This window comes from Dendrobates tinctorius, unplaced genomic scaffold, assembly GCF_039654945.1.
Source record: "Dendrobates tinctorius isolate UK_male_01 unplaced genomic scaffold, ASM3965494v1 ptg000071l, whole genome shotgun sequence".
In the NCBI taxonomy this organism is placed as follows: Eukaryota; Metazoa; Chordata; class Amphibia; order Anura; family Dendrobatidae; genus Dendrobates; species Dendrobates tinctorius.
The window spans coordinates 9376433-9394593 of NW_027361739.1; positions in this window are offsets into that span (position 1 = coordinate 9376433).

The window sequence follows — 18161 nt, forward strand, 5'->3', positions numbered from 1 at the left end:
TTTATATTCTTCATTGCATTTGGGGAGAGCCTGATACAAATATGCTCTTAGCCCTGTCACTTAATTTGTGTTTTTTGATTATCCTTTTAGTACATATCATAAGGATGTGGTTTATTCTTATACCGTTCTTTTTTGCATATACAGCATGTTATATAATTGCATTCCGCAGCTTTCTGCTCTAAATTATTTTGTCTTTTGTTTAATATAAGCTTTTTAAAATGTTTTAACACGTGTGTTTCCCCTTTTTGGTCAAATAAACTATATTTTGCTTTTAGTATCTTTTTTAATTAATTCCTCTTTGTGCTGTGTGCAATTGAAGATTCCCTTGATCTTTTGTTCTTTATTGTGTTTATTGGCACACTATCTGCACCCCTGCAATTTTAATTTACTGAGTGGTACTATTCCCTTTTTGGCATTGTTGTTCATGCCCTCCTCTCCCTGGTTGACAGCTCTGTGTTATGATTTGCATTTACATGCTAAATGCATCCGCCTAGGTAGAAGCTGCAAAAGTGCAAGATTTCAAGCAGTAAGGGATTATAAAAACCTAAAGAGATGACCTGGAATATAAGTTGGTATGTACGTAACGTGTAGGCGCATGTTCACACGTTCCACTAAACAGACAAAGCCCAAGATAAAAACAAAATAAGCAAACATCCTGCAGTAAGTAAATAAATAGCAATAGTACATGAAAATAACATAGTGTACTTAGTAGCAAAATTTTGATAAAAAAATGCAAAATTCATCCCACTGTGTCAAGGTGACCATATTTGGGAAGGTATTATCCTCTAGTATTAAAACGTTACCATATGTCAAATGATGTAAATGTGAATAAGGGCCAAGCAGGACCGAGACCCCAACATACAGTATGGACACCCAGCTATGGGAAGCTATATAAATGTAATGTCTGGCTCAAAGAAAAGGGAGGCCACATTCTTACTTGTACAGAGTGCAAAAACCTAAACAGGTAATAGGGATTATGTAGCTGAGACCAGAGCTGTCAATCAGGGGTAGGTGAACAAGGTGTATGAACAGGATAGATGCCGTCTAAGGCTACTTTCACACATCAGGTTTTCGGCGTCAGGCGCGATCCGGCGTCGTGCCGGAACGCCGGATCCGGCAAATGTTTAGTAAAACCGGATGTGACGGATCCGGTTTTCTGCCGGATCCGTCTTTTTCTTGACAGACAAAACCGGATCCGTCTCATCCGGTTCATCCGTTTTTCTATCCGTTTTTTGACGGATTACGCCGGATCCGGTTTTTAAAATTGACCCTTGTGGCCTTCCGAACGGGATTGGCTACTGGAAAACTATATATAGCATGTTCCTACAGCCCTTCTTTGACAGGTTGTAGAGGAGAAAGTGCAGGTTGGAGAGAAGAGCAAGTTACTGGCGAAGATGGATGCTGTCATTGGAAATATTTTGAAGAATTTGGCGGATTTTACAGCGGAGGCAAATCGTTTGAGGGTGATTGTTCTGGAGAAGGAGAGAGCGAGACAGCAGCACATCAGGCATCGTAGACGACGTTTGTGGATCCACCCCATCACAGCCAAGAGAATGACGCGTGGGGTCTATTCTACACTATGCATGGACCTACGACGAAACCCGGATAAATTTTTTGGATATGTTAGGATGAAAATGGAGAATTTTGATTACTTGGTGGAGCGCATTGCACACCTCATAAGAAAAGCGGACACCTATTGCCGCTTCTCTGTTTCACCCGCAGAGCGTCTGATGGTGACTTTAAGGTAAGCCACATTTATTGGATGTGATCGCATCAGAGCACACTTTCACTGCAATCTTGTTGGTGGTAATTTGTATCTCCAAGTGTTAGGTCAGTTTTGGTATGTAATGCTGTGATTTAAAACTAATTTATTGTTTTTTAATTCCCCACAGATTTCTTGCAACTGGAGAATCCCTTTCGTCACTGCATTTCCAGTACAGACTCGGGATTTCCACCATATCTGGAATTGTGAAGTACACATGCCGTGCACTGTGGGACTCCTTAGCTGAAGAGTTTTTACCAGAGCCCACAACAGAGAGGTGGATTGAAATTGCTGACAAGTTTCAACAGATATGTCAGTTTCCAAAGTGCTTGGGCGCTGTGGACGGGAAACATATCCGCATTGTAAAGCCAGCTGGATCGGGATCGGAATATTTCAATTACAAGAAATATTTTTCAATTGTCCTCATGGCCATCGCTGACGCGGAATACAAATTTATTGCGGTTGATATTGGGGCCTATGGCCGCTCCAATGACTCTCAAGTTTTCAAACTGTCTGCCATGGGGCGTAAACTGTATGGAAACACCTTCCAGTTCCCACCACCTAGACCGCTGCCGCAAACATCTGGTCCACCTATGCCATTTGTCTGTGTAGGGGATGAAGCCTTCCAGCTGTCAGAACACCTTTTGAAACCGTACTCTAGCAGAGGATTGACAAGACCAAAACGCATTTTTAATTACCGCCTCACAAGAGCAAGAAGAATGGTTGAATGTACCTTTGGTATTCTGACAGCCAAATGGCGGGTCCTATTGACTGCGATCAACCTCAAGACAAAAACTGTGGACGAGGTGATCAAAGCGTGCGTGGTACTCCACAATTTTGTTATCTGCAAGGAACCCATTTCCATTGAGGACACCTCTGAAGAAACCACCTTGCAAGATTACCATGACATTACCACTAGAAGTTCTGTGACGGTTTCAGTAATGAGGGACAATTTTGCACTATACTTTATGTCACCTCAAGGCAGAGTACACTGGCAGGATGGCAGAGTGTGAAAGATTTGTGCCCTTAACCAAACTTGTGTACCTTCTGTACCAACAGTATATACCTTTGCCAACCAAAGTTGGCTATCTTGTCATGGTCTTACTATTTTTACCTTTAGGCCACAGGTGTGTACCTGGTTGTGTTTTATGCAAAGTATTTCACCTTTTAACAAAAGTTGTGTACATTGTTAGGAAATCACCAACAATAAACACAACTTTTTAGGTGAAATACTTTGCTTCAAACACAACCAGGAACACAACTGTGGCAAAAAGCTAAAATTTACCCACAGTTATATACCTAGTTTTGAATACCATTTCACCTTTTAAATACCCTGTATTTAACCTTTTTCGCCGCAGAAAGAAATGACAGACAACCAGTGTAAAATAATTTAACTTTTATTGAAAAATGTTTTTTTTAGTAAACTTTTTTAAAATTTTAATAAACTTGTTTAATAAAACTTTGAAACTATAAAACTGAAACCATAAAACTGGTCATTTTTATTTAAATACACACATTATAATTCTGTGTAGTGTGTGGTGGAAATACTGCTGTAGGGGCTGCGGGACACTTCGACACTGGGAGTGTGGAGAGAGGACTGGGATCGTGGTGGGGAAGGAACAGTTAGAGGTGAAGGTGTGGAAAAAACTACAGAATGGGTGGACATGTGGGAAGCAGAAGAGGTGGTGGGTGGTGGAGTGGAGGGTTGGGCAGGGACTGTAGGAGCAGATGATGTTGATGGCAAGTTGTATGGGGAAGGAGTTTGGTACGGGGCAGGTTGCTGGAAGTGGGGAGATGTCTGGTACGGGGCAGGTTGCTGGAAGTGGGGAGATGTCTGGTACGGGGCAGGTTGCTGGAAGTGGGGAGATGTCTGGTACGGGGCAGGTTGCTGGAAGTGGGGAGATGTCTGGTACTGGGGAGGTTGCTGGTACTGGGGAGTTTGCAGGTACTGTGGAGGTTGCTGGTACTGGTGAGGTTGCTGGTGCTGGGGAGGTTGCTGGTGCTGGGGAGGTGGATGGTGCTGGGGAGGTGGATGGTGCTGGGGAGGTGGATGGTGCTGGGGAGGTGGATGGTATGTAATAGGAGGGGGAGGATGGAAAGTGGCTGGAGGTGGATGGTATGTAATAGAAGGGGGAGGATGGAAAGTGGCTGGAGGGGGTGTAGATGTAATAGGAGGGGGAGGATGGAAAGTGGCTGGAGGGGGTGTAGATGTAATAGGAGGGGGAGGATGGAAAGTGGCTGGAGGGGGTGCAGGTGGAGGAACTACTGTGGTGGGAGGAGGAGGAGGTTGGGAGGTAACTTGCTGGAGAGCAGCGTGGCATGAATGCATTACATGCATCTGCTGGGCAGGAGAGAGCGTTTCCATGCGCTCCACAACAGACCTGAAAAAGGTGTGGTTTGGCGGAGATCTTGCTTCTGAATGCATGGTTTGCAGAAGTGTCTTCACCTCCAGAATGCTGGAGTTGATCTGCTGATAGCCTGCGGAGATTTGCTCTGACAAGACTTTTAGACAGTTCTGGAAAGATGCATTCAGATGCAAGAACTCTGGCGCATAAGTCTTTTCCTGACCCCTCTGCCGCTGCCGCCCAGTACCCGCAGGTGTACTAGAGGTGGCAGGGGCAGAAGGGTGGGGTAAAGGGAAAGCGATCTCCTCACCAGCAGCTTCATGTAATGTAGGCGGCCACGATGCTCCTGTGCTGGTGGATGGGACAGATGGGTCGAATGTGTTGGAAGGCTGGGAAGGTGCAGATGTACCGGGGCGGTCGAAGTGTCCCTCGGTGCCAGTCTCCTCAGGGATCGCCTCAGAAGGGTCCAATCGTGCCGGCTCCCGAGTGCTGCTCACCGTGCTGTGGAATAAAGAGAAAAAAAAACAATTAAAATACTGACATGGTATGGCCCTGGCTGAAAAAAAAATTTACATCTAACATTTTTTTTCACATGTGGTGTGTAATATTTACCTTCTGGTGACCATTGTTTCCCGGAGGAACGACAGGGCTTCTGCGTACTTGTACTTGCTCCTGCGTCCTCCAGATCCACTCGGGGCCCGCATCTCTTTATTGAACTCCTTCTTGAAACGATCTCTCACAGACCGCCACCGATTCACAATTCTGTTCCCTGAAACGAGAAAGGAGTGGTTAGTATACAACATCAGTGTTTCCCAAACTCCAGTCCTCATGGTCCCCAGGGGTCATGTTTTCAGGATTTCCATAGTAAATAGAAATCCTGAACACATGATCCGTGGGGACCACGAGGACTGGAGTTCGGGAAACACTGGTTTAAATCAAGCAACCGGTACTGTATATACTTACGCTCTGTAATCTGGGCCCGAACATCGAGGTCCTCCCAGCGGCCCACAAGGAGCGAACAGATTTCCTCCCAGAGTCGTCGGGTAACGATCAGGTCAGCGTGGCGGCGGTCAGCCATATTCCAGAGCGGCTCCCTTTCTCTGACGAGATCGATGAGGCGGTCCACATCAATCCCTCCATCCTCAACGTCAGAGTCGGGAGCACGCTGTGAAGGCTGTTAAAGAAAAAGACAAAAATAACATAATTAGCCTCCACAAAAGAAATGAAATAAAAAGTGCAAAAAAACAAAGCAAAAATATTTATACTTACACGCTGGTGACCGCCGCGTTGCTGTCGCCGACGACCCTGGGAGGCACTGCGAGGACCTCTTGGCCAAGCACCAGATTGGGAAGACTAGAGAAGAAAACAAAAAAAGTTATGTCTTTGGATGTAGGCATTTGTTTGCTGTGTGTGGTCTGCAGAACATTGTTTTCTATGTGTTGTGTGTAGTGTGATGTTGTGTTTCTGCGTTTGATGCAAAAAACTTACCAATTGTGAGCCCACTCCAGGTGTCTGTCCACCCCTTCCTTCTTCTTCTGGGAGCTCCTCTTCATCTTGTGATTCCTGTTTTGAAATAAAAGGCCATGAATAGACATATATTACAGAGAAGATGGATTTTGGAAATAAAAACTTACCGTCAAACGCTGACGATGCGAGGGAGGGCTCCCAGAAGATGATGTGCTGTCTTCCTGGTGGCCACACTCCATGCCTGTGGGTGGTGTTCCAGCTGCTGCCATTGCTGCTGCTGCTGCATCTATTGGGCGGCTGTTGAATAAAGAGAAACAAAGGGCCAATGAATATCTTGATATTCAATAGCCCTAGTTTGGAGGAATGGGTGATTTGATAATTACCGTCTCTCATCTGCTGCTGGACTCCCCTCCCGTTGTTCAGCATGCTGCTCCAATTGGGGTGGTGCTGATGGTGCTGCTGCAGATGTCTCCTGCCTTCTCCTGCGCCTGGTTGCTGTCTTGGGTGGCATGTTGGGTGTGGCTGTGGGTCCCACTGTCTTGCTTTTATATATGTCTTGTGGGCAGAGCTACTAAGCATGCTCAGACCAAAAAACCGGATCTGGCCGCCGGATCCGGCTTTCGCCGTATCCGGCGCATTGCGGCGCTCATAGGCTTTCATTGTGTGAAAAAGCCGGACGCGCCGGATCCGGCGTGTCCGGCTTTTTCGCCGGAGACAAAAAACGTTACAGTAGACGTTTTTTCCAGACGCCGGATCGTGACACATTGCGACACATTGCCGGATCCGGCGAAAACCGGATGAAACGCATGGCCATCCGGCGCGATCCGGCGCAAATGCAAGTCAATGGGGTGGAAACCGGATCCGGCATTGCATTTCGCCGGATCCGGATTCTGTCAAAAGCGCCGGATCGCGCCTGACGGCGAAAACCTGATGTGTGAAAGAGGCCTAAGTGCAGTGCCCCCAGGTTACTGACAGCTTGATATGCTTGATTTCATAACTAGCCCTTTGGATCTTTACAAAAAATGTAGCATTTTTTAATTGGGCCATACCACTTCTTCCATATGTAAAAACGAACTAACAGGTTCCGTTTAAAGACACCAATTCCAATTCTTGCATATACTGTACATTTATAAAAGCAGATTTAGCCTTGATTCCTGATACTACGAATTTTTCTAGAACATTGATCTGACAGAAATCTAAAATCAATAAGACGCATTAAGTGGACACACTACAATGATTGTACAAATCAGTATTGAATTCTGTAGTTTTAGATCACACAGTTATTCTTATTGTCAAAGCACTTTTCGTTCTCAAGGTATCACTATTATTTTGCAAGTACAAGTTCATTATATCAAATATTAGCCAGGAATGTATCACAGCTTGATCATACTAATATATGTGATTATGAAAACTGGCCTAAAATCATTGGAATTTTGGCAGATTGGCTCATCACTAATAGTTATATGTACAAGATTCAGTCAAATATTAAAATAAATACATCTTTTACATGTATTGAACATGCTTAAATATTTGTGACCTGATATTTACTACCTACAGTATTTACATCCCATGTTAGACTTCCATGATCCGCAAACATCTTCATCTTAGAAATCTTGAGCCTTTCACAACTCATCCATGTTAAAAGGAAACTGTCGACTGCTTATGCAAAAATAATTACAACCTACGGTATTTTTATTTGAGCAAGATACACTGATCAGCCATAACATGGCTGGTCCACTAATGTTGGGGGGAACTCTCTAGTGGGCCAGGCTACTAATAAAATTAAAGGCTTCAGCTAAAGTATACCTGATTGGATGATGATTTAAAGGGAATCTGTCACCCCATTTTTGGCCTATAAGCTGCTGCCACCACCACCATCAGGGGCTTATCTATAGTATTCTGTATTGCTGTAGATAAGCCCCCGATGTAACCTAAAAGATAAGAAAAACAAGTTAGATTATACTCACCGTGGGTGGCGGGTGCGGTGAGGTGGGTGTCGCAGGCGCCGGGTAAGGTCAGAGAGATCCTGCGCACTGCAGTACTTTACTCTAACCTCAACAGGGCAGAGAAAGTGCGCCTGTGCAGGAACCGCAGCAGAAATAAGAAGGAGGACGTCATCTCTAGAAGATGGGAGGCACCGGACCGGACCGTGACACCCGGGTGAGTATATCCTAACTTGTTTTTCTTATCTTTCAGGTTACATCGGTGGCTTATCTACAGCATTACAGAATGCTGTAGATAAGCCCCTGATGTCGGTGGCCGCATTTTATAGGCCAAAAATGGGGTGACAGATTCCCTTTAAACGGAATCTGTCAGAGGATTAAATCCTTCCAAACTATTTTTTATGCGCATTTAGATCTTTCAAAGACAAGTCCAGCAACACCTTTTCATGGCCAGTCCTTTACTCTGTTACTGAGAAATCAGCATATGAATTGATATGCAAATGCAAGCAAGAACTATTTGCAAATCTAACGCCTCTGTCACTCCAGCTCTATTCCCCACCCAGCGCTCACTCCTCCTGCTTTCCTAACAACCTCTATGCTACGTAACTTTAGGCACAGAAGTCTTCTAGCAGGAGGAGGCGGCACTGAGCATGGAAAAGACCTGGAGTGACAATAGTTCTTTAGCCTCATTTTCATCTCAATTAAATTGCAGATTTCTTGGTAGCAGAAAAAAGGACTGAAAATGTAAGGATATTACTGTACTTGTTTTTGAAAGAGCTACATATAAATAGTTTTGAGTGAGATAATGAAATACTGCTGTGCTGAAAGAGTCCCTTTAAAAGCTATATCTATTAAAAGCTACAGTAATTTTTTAGAAATTATTTATGTGATGAGCTTTCTGCTTCGTGCTAAATCTTCACACCCTGCCCATGTTATTCGAGCTATACCTAAGGGCCAATTTTTAAGAACTAGAAGGATATGTAATCAAGATGAAACGTTTGAACTGCAAGCAAAGGAACTTGCCTCCAGATTTATACAGAGAGGTTACCATGTTAATGATGTAAACAAGGCGTATATAGGGGCCAGAGAAATGGATCGTCAATCTCTTTTAAGACCTAAGATTAGGTCAAAAGAGAAGGATGGACAGGTTCGTTTTATCACTAACTACCATTCAAGATGGTGGGAAATGAGTAATGTTGTTGTCAAGTTTTGACCAATCCTATTACAGGATCCAACTCTTGGCAAAATATTACCAGAACGCCCATCCATCGTTGCGAAACGTAATATGTCCATACGCGATACTTTGGTTCATAGCCACTATGTTCCTACAGTTTCTAAATATATTTTTGAATCTAAAGGTCCGACATGGGGGTCCTATAAGTGTGGCACATACAAAGCTTGCCAGTATGTAATTAAAACGAACACTTTTTGTGATTCATCTGGAAAAGGAAAATAAAAAATTCTACATTTTATTAATTGTCGTTCATCAATGATCATATATCTGGCAACCTGTCCATGTAATGCCATATATATTGGTATGACCACCTGTGAGTTGTGAGTTAGGATTCTAGAACATATCAAAGATATCCTGGCAGCGGAAAAAATAGATTCGCATGACAATGAGAGTATATCTAAATTAAAGCCGCTGGCAAGACATTTTTTTTAGTTTTCATTCGGGTCAATCCCATATGCTTCAAGTTAGAGGTATTGACCGTCTTTATCCAGGGATTAGGAGAGGTGACCTAATTAGGAGACTGGCACAAAAAGAGTGCAAGTGGATTACCACTCTGCAAAGCATGACCCCTAAAGGCCTTAATGAACAATGGGGTTTTTCCAGTTTTTTATAAAATAAAGATTATAATTATAAAAATAAAAATCTAAAAATAAAAATAAAGATCTCTGGTAATAGGGTTCAGGATATATATTTTTTGCAGTATTTTTATGATAATAAATAGATATTCTTGAAAATACTATATTTTGATTGTCTTTTTCTTTATTCTTTATTTTTTAATTATATATTTTTCATTTATTATTTTTTATTTTATATTATTTTATATTTTTTATTTTTTTATTTATTTTCAAAGATAAAGAATAGTAAAAATTATTATTTAATTAAAAAATATTATTTTTTCTTGGCTTTTGTTTTTCATATTTTCTCATTTTTTTCATTTTTTTTTAATTTTTACATATTTTTTAGTGATATTTTGAGCAGTGGCAATTTGTGGCAGAGCTACTGAGAGGCTATGGATATATTATGATGGGCTAATTATAATATTATATATTTTTTATGCTGATATCAATTAATTTAAATGAATAATTTTGTTATTAAATATATATCACATTATTTCTTATATATATATATATATTTTCTATATATTCTTATACATTTTTTCCTTGATTAATTATTTTTTATTTTTATTATTGATACATATACACTCACTGGCCACTTTATTAGGTACACCATGCTAGTAACGGGTTGGACCCCCTTTTGCCTTCAGAACTGCCTCAATTCTTCGTGGCAGAGATTCAACAAGGTGCTGGAAGCATTCCTCAGAGATTTTGGACCATATTGACATGATGGCATCACACAGTTGGCGCAGATTTGTCGGCTGCACATCCCTGATGCGAATCTCCCGTTCCACCCAACCCCAAGATGCTCTATTGGATTGAGATCTGGTGACTGAGGAGGCCATTTGAGTACAGTGAACTCATTGTCATGTTCAAGAAACCAATCTGAGATGATTCGAGCTTTATGACATGGCGCATTATCCTGCTGAAAGTAGCCATCAGATGTTGTTTACATTGTGGTCATAAAGGGATGGACATGGTCAGCAACAATACTCAGGTAGGCTGTGGCGTTGCAACGATGCTCAATTGGTACCAAGGGGCCCAAAGAGTGCCAAGAAAAAATTCCCCACACCATGACACCACCACCACCAGCCTGAACCGTTGATACAAGGCAGGATGGATCCATGCTTTCATGTTGTTTACGCCAAATTCTGACCCTACCATCCGAATGTCGCAGCAGAAATCGAGACTCATCAGACCAGGCAAAGTTTTTCCAATCTTCTACTGTCCAATTTCGATGAGCTTGTGCAAATTGTAGCCTCAGTTTCCTGTTCTTAGCTGAGAGGAGTGGTACCCAGTGTGGTCTTCTGCTGCTGTAGCCCATCTGCCTCAAAGTTCGACGCACTGTGCGTTCAAAGATGCTCTTCTGCCTACCTTGGTTGTAACGGGTGGCAATTGTTGCCTTTCTATCAGCTCGAACCAGTATGCCCATTCTCCTCTGACCTCTGGCATCAACAAGGCATTTCCGGCCACAGAACTGCCGCTCACTGGATTTTTTTTCTTTTTCGGACCATTCTCTGTAAACCCTAGAGATGGTTGTGCGTGAAAATCCCAGTAGATCAGCAGTTTCTGAAATACTCAGACCAGCCCTTCTGGCACCAACAATCATGCCACGTTCAAAGGCACTCAAATCACCTTTCTTCCCCATACTGATGCTCGGTTTGAACTGCAGGAGATTGTCTTGACCATGTCTACATGCCTAAATGCACTGAGTTGCCGCCATGTGATTGGCTGATTAGAAATTAAGTCTTAACACACAGTTGGACAGGTGTACCTAATAAAGTGGCCAGTGAGTGTATATATATATATATATAATTTAAATTTCCTAAAAGATATCATCATTACTAATATTTTTCCACCTTTTGCATAATAAGGTTTTGTATTGTGGATATTCTCTGATAAATTTTATTATATTAGATGATTGTGATATCTAGTTCTAATTATTTTTTAAACAAGCCTGCTTGTTTTCAGTTTGGCTAGTTTAATGTGGATCATTATCATTCAATTCACATTTGCTCACAATATAGGCTCTTTTTATATATATTTTCCCTTCATAAAGATGGCTGCGGGACTGTTGAACGCCGCTCTGAGCATGCTCGCTCCCTATCTCGCGCGGTTAGTTGCCTGTAACTGCGTCACTGACTGTGACTCTAGTCACACTGACTGTTACATTTCCGGGACGCTGACCCGGGATGGTGGCGCGTGTATGTGTAGGTGGTGATGCCACATAACTATGGCGTTCCTAATTAGTACATTTAGCTGTCAGCATTTGCCCACAATATAAGATCTTTTCATATGTATCCTCCCTCAATAAAGATGGCTGCGGGACCATCGAGCACCACTTTGCGCATGCGTGCACCCTATCTCGCGGTTGGTTGTCTGGAGCTGCATCACTGACTGTGACTCTAGTCGCACTTGGTTGGTGTTGCATTTCCGGGACGCTGACCCGAGGTGGAGGCGCGTGTATGTGTAGGTAGCCGCGCCACATAATTATGGAGTTCCTAATTAGTATATTCAGCTGTCAGCACACTATATAGGATCGCATGCCCCTGCTTACATCACTCCCTGATGAAGCAATAGCGAAACGTGCGTTGGGTGATGTGTGCTGGGTGACCATAAGAAACCAGGGTTAGTATGATCTTTATTTGATTGCTGCTTTCACAGATTGAGAAAGGGTCACTACAGTTGCTATTGGTGAGGTGCAGGAGATTTTGAAGGCACTAAGCACTTTATGTATGTATATGCACAGACTCACAGTGAGTAATTGATTTGCTGTAGCTGCCCTTATATTAATTATAGGGATTAGTGGGCCTATATTGCACTAAGCACTTTATTTACACCGTTTATTTGCACTATTTTATATGGAAATTATCAAATTTTTTGTGATGTCTATAAAATTAGTTGATATTTTTTGAATATCTTCTTTTGGGTTTCTAGTCTTTTTTTGGATATTCATAGTCCTGAGTGATTATTTTGGATCAGTATTAGTATTTCTTTTTCATATAGGTATCTCTCTCTCCTGAAAAATTTAAAGGGGTCTGAATACTTTCCGCACCCACTGTAAAGCTGTGTGCACACGTAGCAGAAAATTTCTGCTTAAAAACTGGACTCCCTTCCCAGAAACCGCGCTTTTTTTCTGCGTGTTTTTTGTGCACAAAACACCCGTTTTTTTATGTGTTTTTTCCACGCTGTTCCAGACCCATAGAAATGGCCAGAAATGCTGAAAAATTTGCGAAATTAATGAGCATGCTGCGTTTTTTACCGCAAAGCGTTTTTTTCGCTGTAAAAAACGCATCAATATGCACAAAAAGTGCAAAATGCATAGAAATGAATGGGAAGCTTATTTTTAGCGTTTTTATAGCGGATTTATTGGCAAATCTGCTAAAAAACACAGCCTAAGAGCGGTATTATTAGAGAATAGTATCTATAGTTGTGGCCAAAAGTATTGACACCCCTGCAATTCTGTCAGATAATACTCAGTTTCTTCCTGAAAATGATTGCAAACACAAATTCTTTGTTATTATTATCTTCATTTAATTTGTCTTAAATGAAAAAACACAAAAGAGAATGAAGCAAAAAGCAAAACATTGATCATTTCACACAAAACTCCAAAAATGGGCCAGACAAAAGTATTGGCACCCTCAGCCTAATACTTGGTTGCACAACCTTTAGCCAAAATAACTGCGACCAACCGCTTCCGGTAACCATCAATGAGTTTCTTACAATGCTCTACTGGAATTTTAGACCATTCTTCTTTGGCAAACTGCTCCAGGTCCCTGATATTTGAAGGGTGCCTTCTCCAAACTGCCATTTTTAGATCTCTCCACAGGTGTTCTATGGGATTCAGGTCTGGACTCATTGCTTGCCACCTTAGAAGTCTCCAGTGCTTTCTCTCAAACCATTTTCTAGTGCTTTTTGAAGTGTGTTTTGGGTCATTGTCCTGCTGGAAGACCCATGACCTCTGAGGGAAACCCAGCTTTCTCACACTGGGCCCCACATTATGCTGCAAAATTTGTTGGTAGTCTTCAGTCTTCATAATGCCATGTACACGGTCAAGCAGTCCAGTGCCAGAGGCAGCAAAGCAACCCCAAAACATCAGGGAACCTCCACCATGTTTGACTCTAGGGACCGTGTTCTTTTCTTTGAATGCCTCTTTTTTTTCTCCTGTAAACTCTATGTTGATGCCTTTGCCCAAAAAGCTCTACTTTTGTCTCATCTGACCAGAGAACATTCTTCCAAAACGTTTTAGGCTTTTCAGGTAAGTTTTGGCAAACTCCAGCCTGGCTTTTTTATATCTCGGGGTAAGAAGTGGGGTCTTCCTGAGTCTCCTACCATACAGTCCCTCTTCATTCAGACGCCGACGGATAGTACGGGTTGACACTGTTGTGCCCTCGGACAGCAGGGCAGCTTGAACTTGTTTGGATGTTAGTCGAGGTTCTTTATCCAACATCCGCACAATCTTGCGTTGAAATGTCTTGTCAATTTTTCTTTTCCGTCCACATCTAGGGAGGTTAGCCACAGTGCCATGGGCTTTAAACTTCTTAATGACACTGCGCACGGTAGACACAGGAACATTCTGGTCTTTGGAGATGGACTTGTAGCCTTGAGATTGCTCATGCTTCCTCACAATTTGGTTTCTTAAGTCCTCAGACAGTTCTTTGGTCTTCTTTCTTTTCTCCATGCTCAATGTGGTACACACAAGGACACAGGACAGAGGTTGAGTCAACTTTACTCCATGTCAACTGGCTGCAAGTGTGATTTAGTTATTGCCAACACCTGTTAGGTGCCACAGGTAAGTTACAGGTGCTGTTAATTACACAAATTAGAGAAGCATCACATGATTTTTCGAACAGTGCCAATACTTTTGTCCACCCTCTTTTTTATGTTTGGTGTGGAATTATATCCAATTTGGCTTTAGGGCAATTCTTTTTGTGTTTTTTCATTTAAGACAAATTAAATGAAGAAAATAATACCAAAGAATTTTTGTTTGCAATCATTTTCAGGAAGAAACTGAGTATTATCTGACAGAATTGCAGAGGTGTCATTAATTTTGGCCACAACTGTATTTGAATTAGCCCAGAAAAAAGCTATTTGCTTAACATAGCAGCATCAAGGACTGTTATTTCATCAACCCTGCTGGAGAATGTAGTGGAGCATTTTGTATCTACTCAGCATGATATGGAGGAGACCAGGATCTTCTGTACTTACAGTACAAAGTCTCCTGTCCTGGCTGTGAAATCCTGTAAGCAGTGAGAGAACGCCATATGTAATGATCACCTGACAGCCCACAGCAAGACACTGGATCATATACTAATAGAACCCACCAGATCTTTTGGTTTCCAAAAATGCTTCCTCAACTAGAAGAGGGAGCCTCATAAAAGCATTTTCCCATTACTAAGGAGTGGGTCTCCTACACTGGTAAAGCATATGCACTAAGTGCAATAGATGCCAAAAATTAGAAGGAGGCACTCCAAGACCCTTTTGAAGAGACATAGTGGAGGGCCTCAGAAAACATTTTTTTTCCCATCATTAAAGGGAACCTGTCAGCAGAATTGTGCCCATTAACTTACAGACAGTGCCAGGTCGGCGCCGTTATACTGATTAAAATAATACCTTGGTTGATGAAATGCGTCTTGTAGTTGTTGCTTATTCTTTATTTTCAGTTAATGATATGCTCTTGCTCCCGAGCAGGCCTGTGGGGGGGGTCTTCATGTGGTGCTCTGCTTAGGTATTCACCAGTATGGCTACTGACAGGTCACTGAGCCCTCAATGACCTGCCCCCTAGTTTACATAATGATGAATCTATATATATATATATATATATATATATATATATATATATATATATATAAAATTGAATGTATGTGTATCACCAACCAATCACAAAGCATCTTTCATTTCACCAGAGCTGTTTAAAAGAAGCTGAGCTGTGATTGGTTTCTATGAGCAACAGTTTTCCCACTCCACAACACCTCAACAGACACTGACTGGGTGGGAGAAATCTAGTATCCCTGGGAACATAAGCTCCCAGCCATTGTCTGCCCCCCAGAAAGGAGCAGAGAGCATATGACAGAAATGAATCCCCCCTCCCTGCCCATGTACCCATCACACATCCTCCATCCCATAGGCACATCTTCCCTCTAAAAGGGATCTCCGGTGTGGAAGTTAGGGCCAATCACTCAGCGCTCTGACTCTGACCTCAGGCTTCTATTAAAGGGATCATTGGTATGGAAGTCAGTGCAAAAAAATCCAGCGCTTTGGTTTTGACCCCAGGCCTCTCTTAAGGGATCCCCGGTATGGAAGTTAGGGCTGTTCCACTCAGCGCTGTGGTTCTGACCCCAGGGTCTCTTAAAGGGATCATTGGTATAGAAGTTAGGACAATTCTACTAAGCGCTCTGGTTCTGACCCACAGGCCTCTCTTAAAGGGATCTCTGGTATGGAAGTGAGGGAAAATCCACTCAGCTCTTTGGTACTGACCCCAGGCCTCTCTTAAAGGGATCTCCGGTATGGAAGTGAGGACAAATCCATCAGTGCTCTGATTCTGATCCCAGGCTTCTATTAAAGGGATCATTGGTATGGAAGTCAGGGCAAATCCATCCACCTCTTTGGTTCTGACCCCAGGCCTCTCTTAAAGGGATCCCCGGTATGGAAGTTAGGGCAATTCCACTCAGCATTCTGGTTCTGACCCCAGGTCCTCTTAATGGGATCTCCTGTATGGAAGTTATGGCAAATCCCTCAGCACTCTGATTCTCACACCAGGTTTCTATTAAAGGGATCATTGATATGGAAGTCAGGGCAAATCCATTCAGCGCTCTGGTTCTGACACCAGGCCTCTCTTAAATGAATCCCCGGTATGGAAGCTAGGATCGTTCCACTCAGTGCTCTGGTTCTGACCACAGGCTGACGGGATGATGTGGGAGATTAGTGGTAGTAGTCCAGTGGCTCTGATGGAATGATGTGGGATATTAGGGGTAGTAGTCTGGTGGTTCTAACGGGATGATTTGGGATAATAGTGGTAGTAGTCCGGCGGCTGTGACGGGATGATGTGTGATATTAGCGGTAGTAGTCCAGTGGCTCTGGCTGACAAGATGATGTGGGATATTAGGGGTAGAAGTCCAGTAGCTCTGACTGACGGGATGATGTGGGATATTATAGTGAATGTGGCTATGAGGAGTGGGCGGGGCTCTACACTCAGCTTTATATATATATAGATATAATCATTATAATTTGTTATAACTAACTGTAGTTAGTTACTATGCCCGGGCAACACCGGGCTCTTCAGCTAGTATTATATATATTTAAAAAATAACTTACCCTCTACAGGCAGGCGGCATCGCCTGAGCTGCACCCTGATCACATCCATATTATGCATTTAATTATTCTTTTTGATGGTATCCATAAATTCTTTAAAAAAAACACTAGTATGAAAATGATGTCAGCTGCGCCAGTGCAGTAGAAGCTATCGGCGATCTGATAGAAGTTACTGTGCAGGCGCCGGCGACGCCATCTTGCTAAAGAAAAAAAATGCCTCCTCCAAGTTAGCGCTGCCGGCGCCTGCACAGTAGCATCTATTGGCGATCTGATAGATGCTACTGCCAGGCACCAGCAGCATCATCTTGGAAGAGGCAATTGTTTTCTTTCTCTAGTAAGATGGTGTCGCCGGCGCTTGCGCAGTAGCAGCTATCGAAGCTTACGCACAAACATTCAAAGACTCGTTGAGCAATGAGCATCTTAAGCACACTAATGCTTGAGTGAGTAACAAGCATTGACGCAAGCCGAAGGTTTTACAATGGCCCTCACAGTTGCCTGATCTGAACATCATTGAAAATCTGTTGCTAGATCTCAAAATAGCAATTCTTACAAGACGACCCAGGAATCTCACAGAACTGGAAGAATTTTCTAAGGAAGAATGGATGAAAGTTAGAGATGACCGAGCATTTTAATGTGAATTCAATGGGAGGCAAAAACTTCGGGGTGGGGGGGTAGCAAAAATCTGCTATATAGCTCAAATGAGGGGCAGACACCAGGAAAAGCAGCATCAATTGACCCAGAGTACAAATAGTATAATTGTGCAGCATGGATGCATGGTACAGGGCCCGGGACAAGTCTTGGACCAGCATTTCTAGCTTAAACATTGATCAGTAACCGGTAGATGAGTGTCAGGTGCAGTTGTCCTGAGAGCCCTGCCAAATTCATGCAACACACATGAAGGAGACCCAACTTGGAGCCAAAAAATTTCCAAAACTTAGGGTCAGATGCAAGTAAAAGTGGCATCAATTGACCCACAGTAGAAAGCAGCAGTCGGGCATGGGTCATGCATGAAACATGGTCTAGGCCAACATTTACAGTTTTGAACTTATGTTAAAATTAAGAGGTGGGTGAGGGACTGGTGTAGGCCTGCTATGCTGGGAGCCATTAAACCTAATGCAACTGCATTTATGCTCCACCACACTTAGGTGGCACAAATATAAACTTTGTAGACTACTATTGTTAGAAACATTGAAGGATAGTAACACACGTAGTTGACTGAAAGTGCAGGCATGCTGGTTTGGGTGCCCTACTGCTACAGGCAACCCACCAAATGGAGACTCAACTTGTAATCTCTACATTTCAAGATTTTATTGGCAACACACCACTACAGTGGCATCAATTTCCCCAGAGTAGAAATAGTATAATGGTGCTCTGAGAGCCCTGCCATTACAGGTAACACACAACAAGCAGACCCGAATAAGAGTCTCCATTTACCAAAAAATTAGCTTGTTGTGAATCAGGAGGAAGCAAAAGGAGGAGGAATAT